Source organism: Mixophyes fleayi, chromosome 1 (genome assembly GCF_038048845.1).
Source record: "Mixophyes fleayi isolate aMixFle1 chromosome 1, aMixFle1.hap1, whole genome shotgun sequence".
Lineage (NCBI taxonomy): Eukaryota > Metazoa > Chordata > Amphibia > Anura > Limnodynastidae > Mixophyes > Mixophyes fleayi.
Window position 1 is genome coordinate 450434948 of NC_134402.1, and position 17393 is coordinate 450452340.

The window sequence follows — 17393 nt, forward strand, 5'->3', positions numbered from 1 at the left end:
CTTCCTGACAAGTTCCCCTGGACACCCACAGCCTTGGCCTGCCTTCCACGCTGCCTGCTGCCCGCTGCCGTTCCTGATCTCTGGCGCTCCTAAGGGCAACAGCGACCTGTGGTAATCGGCCCTGCACTCCTCTGGACACCCGCTGCCTGAAGCTCCTGCTTCTAAGTCTCCTGGCAATCACAGACGTCACAGACTTTCTTCCAGCGACTTTGTCTCATCTCAGACTTCACAGACTTTCTCCCAGTGACTTTGTTCTCATTCTCATTCTCCTGTTTTCACCCTAGTCCATATTGTACTGTATTTATTGTTCTCGGCTTCCTTTGTAGGCCTTATTTTTATTTTTTTCCACTTGTATTTCTTTATTTATTTCTTTATTTATTATATTTTTATATTTATTTTCTCCATTCTTTATTTTTATTTTTCGCTCTCTATTTTTATTGCATTTACTGTACTTATTTTTATTTTTCGCTCTCTGTTTTTATTGCATTTACTGTATTTATCTCTATTTGCATTTCTTATTTACTTATTTACTGTATTTAATTATTTCTATTTGCTTCTCTTATTTACTGTATTTAATTATAATTTAATTATTTCTATTTGCATTTCTTAATCTATTCCAACAGCATTTTATTTCTCCCTTGGCCTTTCTTGTCTCTTTGTTCCCCGTTCACGCCTCTCTGTCTCATTTAACACAGCTTGCCTTGCCTAGCCTCTTTGCCACACCTCTCCCCACCGTCATTGTCATTGTTGGCTATTACTTTATTTAACTCACTTATCTCATTTCCTCTTGTCTACCTTCTGACTCCCCCTGTCCATTGTAATTGTTGGCTATTGCTTTATTTAACTCACTTATCTCAATTCCTCTTGTCTACCTTCTGACTCCCCCTGTCCTCCTCTCCCGCCCCTCTGCTTCAGACAATTCTTCGGTCCCCCCTACTTCTTCCACTCCTCCCCCACCCCTCCCTCACCTCACCATGCCTCCCTGTTCACTTGCCATACCCATACTCTCACCTCGCCCAACTTCACGCTCCTGTCCCCGCACTCCCCCGCACACCGCTAACCTTGCCAACCTTATCCCCATCTCCCCTCTCCCCTCCCTCCCTTTCTCCTGTGCCCTCTGGAATGCTAGATCCGTACGCAACAAACTCCCCTCTATCCATGACCTCTTCTTATCTAACTCTCTTAACCTTCTTGCCATTACCGAAACATGGCTCACCGATTCCAACACTGCCTCCCCTGTCACTCTCTCCTATGGCGGCCTCTCCTTCACCCACTCCGCCAGACCTGGAGACCGCCCAAGCGGAGGAGTGGGCATTCTCCTATCCTCCACCTGTACTTTCAGACTCATTCCTCCTGAACCCTCCCTCTCCTTCTCCTCTTTTGAAGTCCACTCTATCCGTCTCTTCTACCCCATCCATCTCCGCGTCTCTGTCATATACCGCCCCCCTGGGCCCTCCTCCCTTTTCCTTGACAACTTTGCTGCCTGGCTCCCACACCACCTCTCCTTTGACATCCCCTTCATTATCCTTGGCGACTTCAATATCCCTATTGACAACCCCACCGACCCTGCTTCCGTCAAACTCCTTGCCCTTTCTTCCTCCCTTGGCCTCTCCCAATGGACCTCCTCTTCTACCCACTGCCTTGGTCACTCCCTTGACCTTGTCTTCTCCCACCGTTGCAGTCTGTCCGACTTCTCTATCTCCCCCTTTCCACTCTCGGACCACCATCTCCTCTCATTCTCTCTCTCCTCTACTCCTGCACCCCTCCCCCCACCCAAATCTACCCGGTCCAGGCGCGATCTCGACACCCTTGATCCTGCTATTCTATCCTCTTCTCTCGAAACTCTCCTCTCTCCCCTTTCCACCCTGTCCTGCCCTAATCAGGCGGCCTCCCTCTATAACCAAACCCTCTCCTCCGCCCTTGATGCGGTTGCCCCTGCCCAGCCCATCCACCTTCGCTGCTCCAATCCCCAACCCTGGCACTCCAAACTTACCCGTTTCCTTCAAAAATGCTCTCGTACTGCCGAACGCCACTGGAGAAAATCTCGCTCCCTGGCTGATTTCCTCCACTTCAAGTTTATCCTCTCCTCCTACAGCTCTGCCCTCTCGCTCGCTAAGCAATCCTTTTTTAAATCCCTCATCTCCTCCCAGTCCTCCAACCCCCGCCGCCTCTTCGCTACCTTTAACACTCTCCTGTCTCCCCCACCTCCCCCCCTCCCTTCCTCCTTATCTGCCACTGACTTCACCTCATTTTTCTCCTCTAAAATCGCGGCCATCAGACTTGAAATCTCCTCCTCCACCCACTCTTCCGCCACCCCCCCTCTCGCCCTTCCTCCCCCCTCCACTCTCCCCCCTCTCCGCCCAGCCCCCAACTCCTTCTCTCCTTCCACCCCACCTCGGGTGAGGAAGTCCACTCTCTCATTTCTTCTTCCCCCCCTTCTACCTGCCCCCAGGACCCCATCCCTTCTCACCTTCTTCGCTCCCTTTCCACCTCCACCTGCTCCCACCTCGCTCACCTCTTCAATCTGTCCCTCTCCACTGGCATCTTCCCCTCCACCTTTAAACATGCTCTCGTCTCACCCATTCTCAAGAAACCCAATCTTGACCCCACCTCACTCTCTAATTACCGCCCCATTTCCCTTCTCCCATTTGCCTCCAAAATACTCTAGAGACTTGTCTGCAACCGTCTCTCCACCTACCTCTCTGAACACTCCCTCCTTGACCCTCTACAATCAGGCTTCCGCCCCCTCCATTCCACTGAAACTGCCCTGGCTCAAGTTACGAACGATCTCCTCTCGGCAAAAGCCATGGGCCACTACTCCTGTTTCTCCTCGACCCCTCAGCGGCCTTTGACACCGTTGACCACCCCCTCCTGCTTCACACCCTTCAGTCCATTGGCCTCTCCGGTACCGTCCTCTCCTGGTTCACCTCTTACCTTGCCGACCGTTCCTTCTCTGTTTCCACCTCTGATTCTCTCTCCCCTTCTTCCTCCCTTCCAGTCGGGATCCCTCAGGGCTCTGTCCATGGACCCTTACTATTCTCACTATACACCTCTTCTCTGGGTGCACTCATCAGCTCCTTCGGCCTCAAGTACCACCTTTATGCTGATGACACTCAACTCTACCTTTCCTCTCCTGATCTCTCTCCCTCCCTTCTTTCCAGGGTATCCGCATGCCTCTCTGCCATCTCCTCCTGGATGTCCTCTAGATTTCTTAAACTCAATCTTGCTAAAACTGAACTCATTGTCTTTCCTCCCTCTCGTACCTCCTTCCCCTCTGACCTCTCCATCACTGTTGACAACTCATCTATCTCCCCTGTTCCCCAACTCCGCTGCCTAGGTGTCATCCTCGACTCCTCTCTCTCCTTTGCCCCTCACATTCACTCTCTCGCCAAATCCTGCCATTTCCAGCTTCGCAACATTGCCCGCATTCGGCCCTTCCTCTCCCAGGATGCCACCAAATCTCTCGTCCACTCTCTGATTATCTCCCGCTTGGACTACTGCAACCTTATCCTTATCGGCCTCCCCCTCTCTCATCTCGCTCCACTTACATCTGTACTTAACGCCGCTGCTAGGCTTATTTTCCTCTCTCGCCGTTCCACCTCTGTATCCCCACTCTACCAAGCCCTTCACTGGCTCCCCTTCCCCTACAGAATCCTTTTCAAGCTCCTCACTCTGACTTACAAGGCCCTCGCCAACTCCACTGCTCCCTACATCTCTAACCTTATCTCTATTCACACTCCCTCCCGCTCACTGTCGCCTCTCTTCCCCTCTGATTACCTCCTCTCACGCACGTATCCAAGACTTCTCCCGCGCTGCTCCCCTCCATTGGAACAAGCTCCCCCGCTCCATCAGAACTTCCCCTAATCTGTCCTCTTTCGAACGAACATTAAAAACCCACCTTTTCCTTAAAGCCTTCCAGTCTCATGCCTAAACTCCCACCGGTCGGCTACCTCTCTTTCTCATCCCTTCTTCCCTTCTCCCCCTTCCTCCCGTCTCTCCGTCTCATCCATGTGTCTGTCTGTCTTCCCCTCCCTTTAGATTGTTCGCTCCTTTGAGCAGGGCTCTCCTACCTTCTGTTTCCATCACTTTTAACTGCGCTCTCCAGCTACTCATCTCACCTCCTCTCAGTCCCTCTGCCCTCTGTCTCCTCTCGCTTCTCTCCGCTCCCCTCAGTGACTCTCAACCTGTCATCCATGCCCACCCTCTTGGGCCATAGTTACCTGCCTGTACTCACTTTTCCCCTCCCTCCCTCTCTTTCATGCTGTGCCTGAGCCCCCAGAGTTATAGTGCTTACTGTTACTTGTACTGTGCTAATTCACCTTGTACTGTGCCATTGTTTGTCCTTGTACGGCGCTATGGATACTTTGTGGCGCCCTATAAATAAAAATTAATAATAATAATAATAATAATACCATTGGGGCACCACTGTGTGACATAATAGTGGGGCACTACTGTGTGGCATAACATTTGGGGCACTACAGTGTGGCGTAATATTGGGGCAGTACTGTGTGGCATACTATTGGGGCACTGCTTTGTGGCATACCATTTAGGGCACTACTGTGTGGCATAACATTTGGGGCACTACTGTGTGGCATACCATTGGGGCACTACTGTGTGGATAAATATTGGGGCACTACTGTGTGGCATAATATTGGGGCATTGCTGTGTGGCATAATATTGGGGCACTACTGTGTGGCATAACTTTTTGGGCACTACTGTGTGGCATACCATTGGGACACTACTGTGTGGCATAATATTGGGGCACTACTGTGTGGTATAACATTTGGGGCACTACTGTGTGGCATAATATTGGGGCACTACAGTGTGGCGTAATATTGGGGCAGTACTGTGTGGTATAATATTGGGGCACTACTGTGTGGCATAACATTTAGGTAACTACTGTGTGGCATAACATTGTTTTGGGGGCACTACTATGTGGTATAGGGGGGCTGCCTATCTATACTAAACTATAGGGGGGCTGACTATACTAAACTATAGTGAGGGGGTGGCTGCACAGAGAACACTATAGGGAGGGGGTGATGGGACTTTAATGCTGAGGTGGTTTGGGTCTATAATTGAATGAGGGGCTGAGTGTGGGGAGGAGGGCTATCTATTAAATGTGAATATTAATTATTTAATGCTAGGAATGGTCATGAGAAATAGATGTTTTAAACTTAAATGCTATTAATTTATTGCTGGGGCTGTTTGGAGGGAGGGTAATAGGTTTATTTAATAAATGGGAATACTATTAATTTAATGTTGGGGTTGGTTGGAGGGAAATAGATCTATTGATCACATGTGAGCACTATTACTTTAATGTTGAGGCTGGAGAGAGGCCTAATTATTAAATGTGGGTGCTGTTGATTTAATGGCAGGGATCGTTGGCGTTTCTAAATGTACCCATTATTTTTTCCAAATAGGGCCCTCAACATTCCAGGATCCAGACAAGCCGCAACTAAAGAAACCAGCAGCCACAGGTGGTAAAAGTGACAACAACATGTAGGACAGTCTGTCAAATGTTCTGAGTCTAGTGCATACTTGGGTAACCTGTGGTACTCCGGGTGTTGTGAAACTACAAGTCCCAGCATACCCTTACAGCAATAAGCTGCCATATATTGGCAAAGCATGATGGGGCTTGTAGTTTCACAACACCTGGAGTGTCACAGGTTAGCCAACCCTGATCTAGTGGGACAATCCTGATTTTTGGTGACTGTTCTGCCTAATCTAAGGGGCAGGTCAACACAATGTATTCTTTATACACACACTGCATTCTTTATATACTACACTAATGCACTAGCTGTCCTTTGTGGACTGACCACTCCCCCTCTAGTGTCTGGTCCCGCCTCTATGATGGCTGACCACACTTCCTCTGGTGAGCCCCTAGTGTTGCAGTCCCCCGGTGGGCCCTTCATGCCCCAGTCCGACACTGCACATACACACACAGTGAAAAATATGTACAGAGAACTATTTGGCCATAAGTGGACAATCTCTTTAAGACTCATAAAATACAAAATGTCTTTATCCTCATGCTAATTAATTTTTTTGTAACAGTAACTTAATCTCTCTTTATGGCTGAGCAAAGACTTCATTGTATTTCCTATGAAAGGGTTTTACAAATAAAAAATAATAAATGTGAATTTAATTCAAGCATTCGTTTTGCAATGAACCTGTAGGATGAATGCGTGAACGAAATATGCCCCTAGCTATATTACAATCTATATAAACTATCAGGTTATATAATTAAATAGGATTTCTGTGCATCATTTGTGAGGCACTATATAAAAATCCATTCCTGCTAAGGCTTCATAGTGTAGGTGTATTACTAGAAAACATCATATTACTGCTGACTTCTGCAGCTGGTAATTTATGATTTTTTCACAAGATGTCATAAAATGCAATAGAAGATATGACAACTCTGCAGGTGCAATACAGACTAAATTACATTGCACAACTTTTCCATATTATCCATTTTTGTAGATTAAATGTGGATGTGAATGTTTTGGACAGTCATATAGATTTTCTTTTCATAAAATCCAAATAAACATGAGTGACTTTTCAATCATGAGTATTGTTAGGTATAAAACAGGGCAATTTCTGAAGCTGTTAGGCTTCAGATCTGTTCTTTCATTGTGTATACAGTCTTGTGCTACAAATGGTTTCTGTGCCACTTTGCAATAAAACGGAAGCTTCTGAATTAAAGGGAAATTAGATAAAGCACTAGCTCTACCATGGGCTGGATTTATCTTAAGCCACAGATGTTTGTATGGGTGGTATAGGGTAAAATGCAATTATTTCCCTATACAAAGCAAGTGAGTTAACTCCTTCATGATGATGGTGTTTATATTTTATTGCACTTTTGACAATATTGCACTTTTGCAATGTAAATTGAAAATTAATTTAATGGTCCACGATTTTTTTTTCGGGGGGTGGGGTTACGGTTATATTGATCTTGTAGTATATTGACTGCAATTTTTTTATTTTACTATATTATAATTATTATATTTTATTTATTATAACTATATTATAAGGCAGGCAAAACAGGGTGTGTGTTTGCAGGGGGGGGAGGGGGGGGGGAGGGGGGGACATCTCTCTGACTAATTCAATAGTTACCATGACCAAATGAGTGAAACCAAGAAAGTTATCATGAAAATTAACTGGCCAATTTTACAGAAATACAAAAATATGTGTACTTTATGTTAGATATGACATAAACACATACTTGAAATTTTTTTTTTTATTTGTTGTGTATTTTTAATTTTTTAACTGAGGGAGACCGTGTTAGGTCTCCCCTGTCGCCAGTATAGACTTATTCAGTGTAATACGTGTTATTTTCAGTGTAGCAGCTGATAGAGGAATCTTAGCTCAGTTGCAGCTCAGTGACATTTTTTATTGTAGGAAATCCCTAATGACATCACTATAGCGACATCACAGGATTTCCTTTTTACCTGCGTGGAAGCTTATTCTTCATATATGGCACTTGCAAGAGTCCACACCACTACATACAGAGATGGCTGTGAAGGAACTAAACGTCATTGGTAGCTGGGTTCCTAGTATGCTGGGCCAGTAAAAACAGCTGATAGAAAAGCCCGCCATAGGCTCACAAAATGTGACTTCAGCACAATTGCAACACCACTTCCCAATCCATTTCCCTTCTGTATCACTAGGGGCAGGGGTAGAACAGTGCATGGCCGTTCCCGATAACCAATCTTGGGTAGGGGCATCACAAGGCTGCTCTAGTTTTCCAGGCACCCAGCTCTGCTCTCAAAACACCAGAGCTCAATTAAGATACTAATGAACTCAAGTTAACAAGATTAGCCGGTTCTCCCTTACTTTAAACCCAAAATGAAATATGCGTCAAAATTTATGGACTTACTAAATTTTTCATTTCAAGAGTATGTGACCCCCTATACTAGTGGTTTTCATGTACTTAGTTATCACTGGGTAATATTATTATTCTTCTAAAACATCAAATAGTCAATAAAGAACTCAAATCAATGCATAGCTCAGAACACCACTATAGGTACAACAATGGCACAGGTCTATATAAAATATACACAGCAATAAAACAACTTCATTACATGAACAGTAGACACATATATGTATATATAGTATGTGTAATGTTTAGCTTAAAATCAAAAGTGTGTTGCTTGTAAATATACATGTTGTGCTATATGTGGGTTAGAACAACATTAAATAATATCTAAATTTAATAAATGCATTGAGGAGGAGAAGCAATTTGCTATATTTCGTATGGCAGCTATGGGGCTCAGAGGTGAGGGGAACTTAGCAAACTGGATCAACTTCCCTAAGCTCCGTTCTGTTTTCTGAGGATGTGCGGAAGCCAGAACATGTGTAGTCAAGCCCCAAATGGCTTCTGTACATGTACAGAAGCACAGAGCATGACCTGACCATGTTGTGTTCCACCCCTGAGGAGAATTATTACCTATTTGCATTTTCAAAGGTGACAAAACACAGCTTTTAAGTGCTTTTGCGTGATACCCAGGGCCACAGTAAGGAAACTCTATCTGGTGTAAGTTTTATTTCCACCCCTAAGCTGTACGCACAGCATTCACAAGAGACAAGAGGTTGCCATTGGTCTGTGCAGTCATCTGCCACCATCTACAATCTGGCATGGGCTAGGATGGAGCCGTGGGCCCCAGGTGGTAAACTTATATTCCCCAAAGTGCTGCTTCTTTATGGCAACAGACCCATAGTGCAGAGAAAAGGGGGTTCTCCTGCCTATGAGAGGGAGGTAAAATGCCCTGATAATCCCACCGTTGGCACCAGCATGCTTCAACAGCTGCCCGGTCAGATCATCGTTAAGCCAGTAGTGGGAAACATGCTTGTAGTAGGGATGGACCCAGGTATGGGTGAACACACAGGATACCTGGGAAACTGACATAAGTAAATGGGGAGGTAGACAAGAAAGAACTCACATGCATATTTGTAGCATAAACAACTTGAGGAGACAGAGAAAATTATAGAAAATCTCAGTAAAAGCAGAAACAAATACAAACTACAACAGAGGTAATATAGTTTCTACTACATGTATTAAGACACTAAAAAATATAATTATAATGTGAGATAAGAAAATTGCATTTTTTTGCACTACTCTAGAGGGCGTTATGACTCAGATTATCCCAAGGGAGCGTAAACTGCAAATACTGCCCTGAATATAAATGATCAATTTAAACATTTTTCATTGGGAATATAGTTTGGACTTAGAGATATGGAGTAATTTTATGTATACTGCTGCAGGAAGCATTTTGCAGTTGGCCTGTTGAAATATCAAACTGAGAAAGGCACAGGGAAATTCAGCTTTGAGGTACCTGATTACAGAATTTAGAGTTGCCTTGAGGAAACATCGAGAGAGACAGTGTCTGTGAGATGGCATTAAGAAATGCAGAACTGTGTCTCGTGAAAGGTCTTACAGAAATGCTGTAACTTTAAAATGACATTCAGAGCTACCTAGAAGGAAAGTGGAACTAACAAAACTTAGATTGGGAGCTGTTCAAGGAAAACTGAAGCTCCTGTGACAGATTGTTCATAAAAGAGGGCATCAACTCATTTAGGCACTGTGACATGATAAACAAACTCAACTACTGCTTATATCCATCTCAGGAAGAGAAACCTAAGTGTACAATATATTTCTACAGTAGAGAAGGTATTTGTGAAAAGAAATGTTTCATTTTACACTTTATGAATAAGTTCAGTCCTTGAAGTCACCTTCAAGAATATTCTCGCTGGACTTGATGCTAAAGTGTGTGTTTGGGCATCAAGGTAAGTAAAACATATAGTTCTTTAGGTTATAATTATCATTATAATTGTAATTATTGTCATGGAAATGTCATATAGTCACTGCTTAATTTTTAAGAACTAAAATTTTTTTCTTAACCCTCTCTCCTTCAAACTGCGTATGCCTTCTGAAGTCCAGGTGGAACAGTGATCAGTATTGCAGCATTACAGTGCTGGGGTCATGGATTTAATTCCAACCAGGGTCCTATCCGTGTGGAGTTTGTATGTTCTCCTCGTGTGTGAGTTTCCTCCGGGTGCTCTGGTTTCCTCCCACACTCCAAAGGCATGCATGGCAGGTTAATTTGCTTCTGATGAAATTGCCCTAGTGTGTGTGTCTATATGATAGAGAATATAGATTTTAAGCACCACAGGGGAATATATGTCAGGTTCAGCTAGACTATGTGTCTGCTACTGAGTTGGGCATAATTTATGCTCAAGGAGCAGTCTGCAAAAATAGCTTATTTACACCTATATGCTTAGTGTAGCATCCATCTCTGTAGCATATGGGCCAGGTTTACATTGGACATACATACACCTAAACATGAATACACACAACTAGCCCTCAGCTACTGAACACGCCCTTACTATTCTCGGCCTACTTTGGACAGGAATTTCCCTCCCCTATTTGCAACTCTCCAGTCATAAAGAATTGCAAGTCCGTGCAACACAGCAAGCATTCATTTGGATGCATTCTCTTTGTGGGCGTGCGCAGTGCAAGTTTTCATAAATGATGTTATGCCACTCCGCATCACGCCTCTTGTTTGCATATATGTCAGACATCATAGCCCGTCTCTCATTTTTTCTGAAATGTAGCAAGAAAATTAGGGCATCTCCAACCAACCAACTGTCTACAGCCAGGGGAATTCAGAAAGATAGAGTTGTAAGTGGTGGATTATGTAGATTTATATTTCTTGAAATCAATTGAGAATTTAATAAAGACAACTAGTAAAATAATGTTTAATTAAATGATCATTCATATTAACCTTAAACAAAAACAATGTAATCAGCAAGAGGCAGTCTGCATTATATCATACATTCCCGTGCAGTGATAAAATTAGGCTTTTTTGACCACAACTCTTCAAAACCTGAACAATTATTATATTTTTCTCACCATTTAATATGATATGTTAGTTTAAACTTGATGCAAAGTGAAGACATATCGGTAGAACAGTGTTTCGCAATGTTTTGAATTTAAAGGGAAATTGGATCCTACAATGTAGCTATCTCATACTTGCCAACTCTCCCGTAATGTCCGGGAGACTCCCGCATTTTGCGAGAGTCTCCCGGACGAGTGTGGCAATCTCCCTGATTGTAAGTGGGAAAAATTCAGTTTAAACGCCGCGATTCACCCGGAATCGCGGCGTTTAGCCCCGCCCCCGCTGTAAAATGACGCGATTTGCGTCATTCCGTAACAGGTGCGGGGCCAAAATGACGCGATTTCGCCACCCCGCCCCCTGCACGCCCACGTCCCAGCCGGCATCTCCCTGAAAAAGAAAAAGAAATGTTGGCAAGTATGAGCTATCTATATAAACACCTAGCATTTTTACAGTTTGGGGCACTATTAGGCCTACCATACTTTCAGCGGTATTTCATGCCTTTGTCATCACAAACTGGAGATCACCAACATTTTGGAGAAATAGAGTTTTGTGGCGTAACAGATGGCTTAGCAGAGATTCCAGGGATACAATCTTCTAGGTCTGCTTTTCATCACCATTCAGAGGAATTCAATTCTGCATTGTATTTGTCAATTTGCATTTCACTGAATTTAAATGATAGAGCTGAAATGACGACTGTCAATTCATGTGTGGTTGATTATCTGGGACTGACTGTGTAGTATATTCAATGAACAATAGTGGTTGTACTAGCAAGGTTGGTGATTAGTCTTGTACAAAGTGTATAAAGACAAAAAGTTATCTGTGTAAGTCTGAAGTTGCCAGAATTCCCTCATTGATGGTAGAAAATGGATATCGACAATACTGGTCCCCTTGGTTTTCGGAGAGAAATTTACCATATGTAGTTTAATAATCCAACCTCCTACTTTTAGAATGACCTATTCCATTAAATTAAACCTTTCTACTTTTCTCCTAAATTGCTGCTCGGTTTTGCATCATTTATGTTTTTAAATTAATGATCTTTCTTTCCGTGGCACATTTGTTAATTTGAATGATTGTTTTGTTTTAGATTGTACTTTTTTCATTCTCTATCCATAGGCACACACTGGGAAGTTCTTTATGGAATAATTACTCTATATTAAACTGCAGTTATATCAACAAACAGACAGAACACATCGTGCATATAAACTCAACATACAAAGAAAGTAGAATCTACAACACAGTATAATGCTATAATACAGAGTGACAATACAATAACACATTTAAGAACAGCTCCACCTGCTGTTCCTCCAGTGTAATCACTCATGCAACATTAAGTCTGAGTCTGTTGCAGTATCTCAACATGTACGTCTAGAAATATGGAGTGCAAATGGCGGTGTACCCTTTAGCACAGTAAGAAACGCCCATAAATCTGCCCCCCCCCCTACAACTCTATTGTCTCATTTCCGCAATCTTCCTCCAGAGAATGTAATCTTTGCGTTGTTTCACAAAACCAGATGCACTGATGTGCTTACTCCGTACATAGCAAGAAACTTCCACTCTCCATCAAACTTGCTCCTATCTTGCACTGAAAACTCATGCACTTTGGTGTAAATCTAGGCACCCCTTAGGTGCATGGTGTCAACGAATTTGTTTTTGCGCTGGGCAAGAAATTGTATGTCCAACACTGCTTATTATCTCTGGTATCTAAGTGCTTATTAATAATGCATTATGCTTGTTTTCCAAAACTGTGTATTTATGTTGCATAGATAAGTGAAAATCTAATTTTAGTCACATTTAATTTGACAGTCGCCTGTGATATTGATAAGTATAACTGCTGGCAGATGCTGCAGGTTTGTGTTCCTTCCATCTTATACTGATGTTTTTTGTCACAACATCATAAACAGGTGATTGATTGATTCTTTCTTTCCAGAGAAATTATAATAAGAGAGCTAAAGGTCAACATAATGGTGTTAACATGCTACTCATTGATATTTAGCTATAGCAAATGACAATAGGTCTGGACAGTAACTCTGAATATTGAGGAGTTATGGCAGATAATTCTTATTGTACATTAAATGCATTTCAATCTGTGTATATTGTACACCACGCACATATATATATATATATATATATATATATATATCTATAATATAAATGCCTAGTGACGTGTGTTAGTCTGTGTGTGTGTGGAAAAAATAAAACCAAGCTGCAGCGCCACCTGCTGGGCGGAGTCATACACTGACCTACTAAATTCTTAGTGTGTGTGGAAAAAAAACCTCAGAAAGGGCTAAAATTTGGTATACTAAGATGTTTTTAATTTGTTAATTTAATTTGTTAATTGTTAAAAGTGTTTATAAAGATTTAAAAAAAATATATATATATTTCTTGAAGGAGAAGTGACAGTTGGGAGTGGTTGGTGGTTGGCGGGGGTGACAGTGGGGAGTGGTTGGTGGTTGCCGGGGGTGACAGAGCGAGAGGAGTGTGATACTCAGGACCGCTGAGAGAGATCCCTGTGTCTGGATAGACATCTGGATAGATGTGGTGATGAAAATGAAGGATGAGGTGATGAGAAGAATGATGAGGTGGAGACATGTGGACAAAACCACGTTAAAAAAGGGCGCTTGCGTCGGAAAGTAACGCTCTTCATCTGAGGAGGCCTGGGCTATGGCCCAAATGCATGACAAGAACCTTTTAAACACCTCAAGTAGCTTGATTTGACTAGAATACATGAGTATCATGCACGGGTTAACATGTATATATATATATATATATATATATATATATATATATATATATATACGTATATATAGTTTAGGCATGCTGATGCTTGTATAACTACAAACACCAGAATATCGATGGCAGCCAGGTCATGCTGGCACTTGGAGAACCATAAATGCCAACATGGCCTGACATTCATGGCTGGCTGCAACCTGTAGTTCCACAAAGCAAAATGTTAAAAAAAACACCCTGTTCAACACCACTAAAAAATAATAAAAATGAAAAAAACAATAAATACATAATACACTCTCTTTTACCCATTTAAGAAAAATAATAAAACCCCATATACTCTCCAATATGATGTCTTCTTCTTTTGTCAGCAGCTTTTAATCCAAAAATGCTTGTAGACCATGTACCAAAAGATTTGTATTCCAAATGTCTATGCTTGAATTAAATCTTCTGATCTTCGGGTCACATAGACCCCCATTTTTGTAAATCCAAAACTGGAACATGCTTTTTAAGTCACGTCATTTGTTTACTTGTTTTATGTTTTGTTTTTTAAACAAGCATGCTCTGGTTTTGGATTTACAAATATGGGGGTCAATGTGACCCGAATATCAGAAGATGTCACAGCGTCTAGGGTTTCTCGGATCCTAATCTGCAAAGTTTGAGGCTACTCTACCAGAGGCATGGAGTCTAACATAGCATCTGGTCTTCTCCAGTGACCCTCGCAAGAAGGTGTGGGTTTAACTGGTTCTATTACGCAGGTCGCGGCTGTCACGAATTGGAGTGTGGTTTGCATTAGAGCTTAGTCTTTTGTAATAATGATGCAATCCATCTTCACTTGTGTGACCCTGAACTCCTAGACATCAGGATTTCTCTCTGGGATCCTACCCTAACATCCTGGTGTCATCACAGGCTATGTACTTTCTAATTGAGTGTTGACTATACTTGTATTGTACTAGTAGCATACAGATAGCACAGATGTTATGTTGACTATCCTAGCAATGTAGACTTATTTTACAACCCATGTTATCTGTATTCCACAAGTTTAGTCTGCAGATCAAACTCCAAGGTCTCAGTTTTCAGAATCCCTGGAGTCAACTGTAACTATATGGGACAGAGAGGTTTGGATTGGAAGCTCTACCTTGCCTTTACAGGTAACCTAATCAGAGACGGAATTAGAGCTCATGGGGCCCTAGGCAAGATACTGGTTTAGGGCCCCCTCCCTGACAAAATCCAAAGCACTATAGTTTTTAGCATAACATATACCCCTATACAGGGGCTGGCTGGCAGACTTTAGCCCGGGGGCAAGCATATAGCACTGGCCCATAAGTAGCAGCCCATTTTTAAAGGGTGGTCTCACTGCCGGCCCTGGGAGGGCCCTCCGGGCACCGCTGGGCCCAAGGCGATTGCCTAGGTTGCCTAGTGGTAAATCCAGCCCTGAACCTAATTGCTGGGTCTACCATGCAGCATGTGCATTTCATATGTTACAGGATTCCTTGATTAATCACTTAATCTCACCAGCCTTACCATTAACATGACAGGTTACCTCTCAACTGCATGTTTCAGCTACAGACACTGATGGCAGAGTGTGTGATATGTATACTGTAATATTTTAAAAAGCTTGGTCATATAATTTGTCCTATCCCTAACTTTCCCCAGTGCAGAATGAATTGATCAACATTGTCCAGTCTCTAGTCATAGACTTTAAATTTACTGAAATGGCATACTGTGAAATCCTCAAAGCAAAAGTAGAACTCAAAGATTGTATCGTCGCAACTTTGAACCTGCCAGCAAAACTTGATGCACACAAAGTTTTGTTGCAGTTTTGATCATCTGTATTGCCTGTAGTTTGATGTACTATGTTGAGAAAATTAAATTAGTTACTTGAAATCTTTAATGTTTGCTTTTGTAGTATTTATATATTTAACAAAATAAGACAAATAATCACATATTTATTACAGAATGCCAGTGTCATTAAATGTTCCATTTTATTTATTGTGGTGGAAAATTAATATTTTTATAAATATATAGACAGGAAACCTTTGCTGTACTTGGGAAAAGTTAATGGCTTGGAGGTTACTCTTTCATTAAAATGAACATTTTAAATGCTAATCAAAACCTTTCTGATTTCATTTATGTAAAAATATCAATAAAAATAAAAGAAGCTTGTCTTTGAACTGCTCCAAAAAGTAGTTCACACCCTTTTCTGTGCAGCAAAGATAAGCTTTGTGAAAACTGAGATCCTAGATTAATAAGACGGGTGACATTTCTATTTCTAATATTATTATTTTATAAATTTATCTCAGTTTTTTCAGCTGCAAAAATATTGTAAAAATATGTGTTTGGATACAAACCAAACAGGTGTCTAAGAGATTTTAAAGAAGACAAATGTCCTCTTTTGTTAAGTACAGGTTTTTAGCATAGTATAAAAAATTATCTGTTGAGCAAATAGATTCTGTTGATTAGCAAACTAATCAACCCCGGTAGTATGCTAACAAGTGCACACCCCAATTTCCGATTATCCAGAGTAGTCCTACTATCACCAAGCCTGACTTGCCACCAGGTCTAAGGCCTGATGTGTCCACATGCCTAATGCCTGACTATTTCCTTGCCCCCTCAGGCTTAAAGCCTGGCAAAAATTGGTGCCCACATGCTTTGTCTCTTCTTAGTGTGCTCACAGGCTTTTGTCTGTTAATAGCTGGTGCATCCTCAGACCTAAAACCTGCACTTACTGAGCCCACAGGGTTGGCCTGATTTGCACTCTACCTAGAACCCTAAAGCCACAGGGCCTTATGCCATTCCCTGAGCTCAGGCCTAATGCCTGGAATTTGCCAAGAGCCCTGTGCCTCATGTTGTCATGGGCTTAGTGCTCAAAATGTGCTATGGGCCTTGTACCCAACCTATCTATGGGAGTTATACTTATCTGTTCCACGTAGGATATTAGCCTTTCTTCTGGGGCTTCTGCCAGACTCTCCAGGTGTGCCTCTTCTCTAGTTCAGCCATTCTTCTTCTTCTGTTCTGGCAGGAGTGCTCTTAGACCTAACAAGGGCTCCCTACTGCCACCACTGCCGTCTTTGTTTCGTCTTTCCAACCAGCTTGACTCTTGCTGGCTGACTCTGGAGATCCCCTGATGTCTTCTCACCATTTCTTCACCAACGAATTGCCGCTGGCTCGCTGGGCACCAAAAATTTGCATGGTCGGAGTTGAACCTTGATTGACTCATCTTTTTAGACTGCCGATTGGCTTACAGTGAATCATTGTTGATTCGCCAGCGCAGGGACCTGCCAAGAAGGAAGAGAAACACTTACCGTCACTGGATCCCCAAAACCGATGAGTTTTCTTTGCTTCTCTCCATCTTTCTTCTTTTTTCACCCTCTTCATGGACTCTGGATGCGGGAGACATCCTCTCACACAAATACATATAGAATTATATCACATCATCTTGCGGTGTTCTTAAGAAGTTAAGACATGATTTCATTATAATAAAGAGAAATTGAATCAAGAGCTGTGTCTATGTTTTTGTGCTGGACGCAGAATTGCATATTTTTTATTAAGCCTGAATAATAAGTGAAACATAAAGTAAATAAAAATGAAGAAAAAAATCAGCCCAATTTCTGTCGATATAACTTCCTAAGCTCTTGAACCTTTTTGCTCCATGGGAGATTTCTGTCCTTGCTGAGCTCGCCTTACACATATTTGATATCCCTAGATTTTGGAGAACTAGACAAATACAATTCACAGTGTTCTGGGATGGCTCATGAAATGTTCTAGTAACAATGG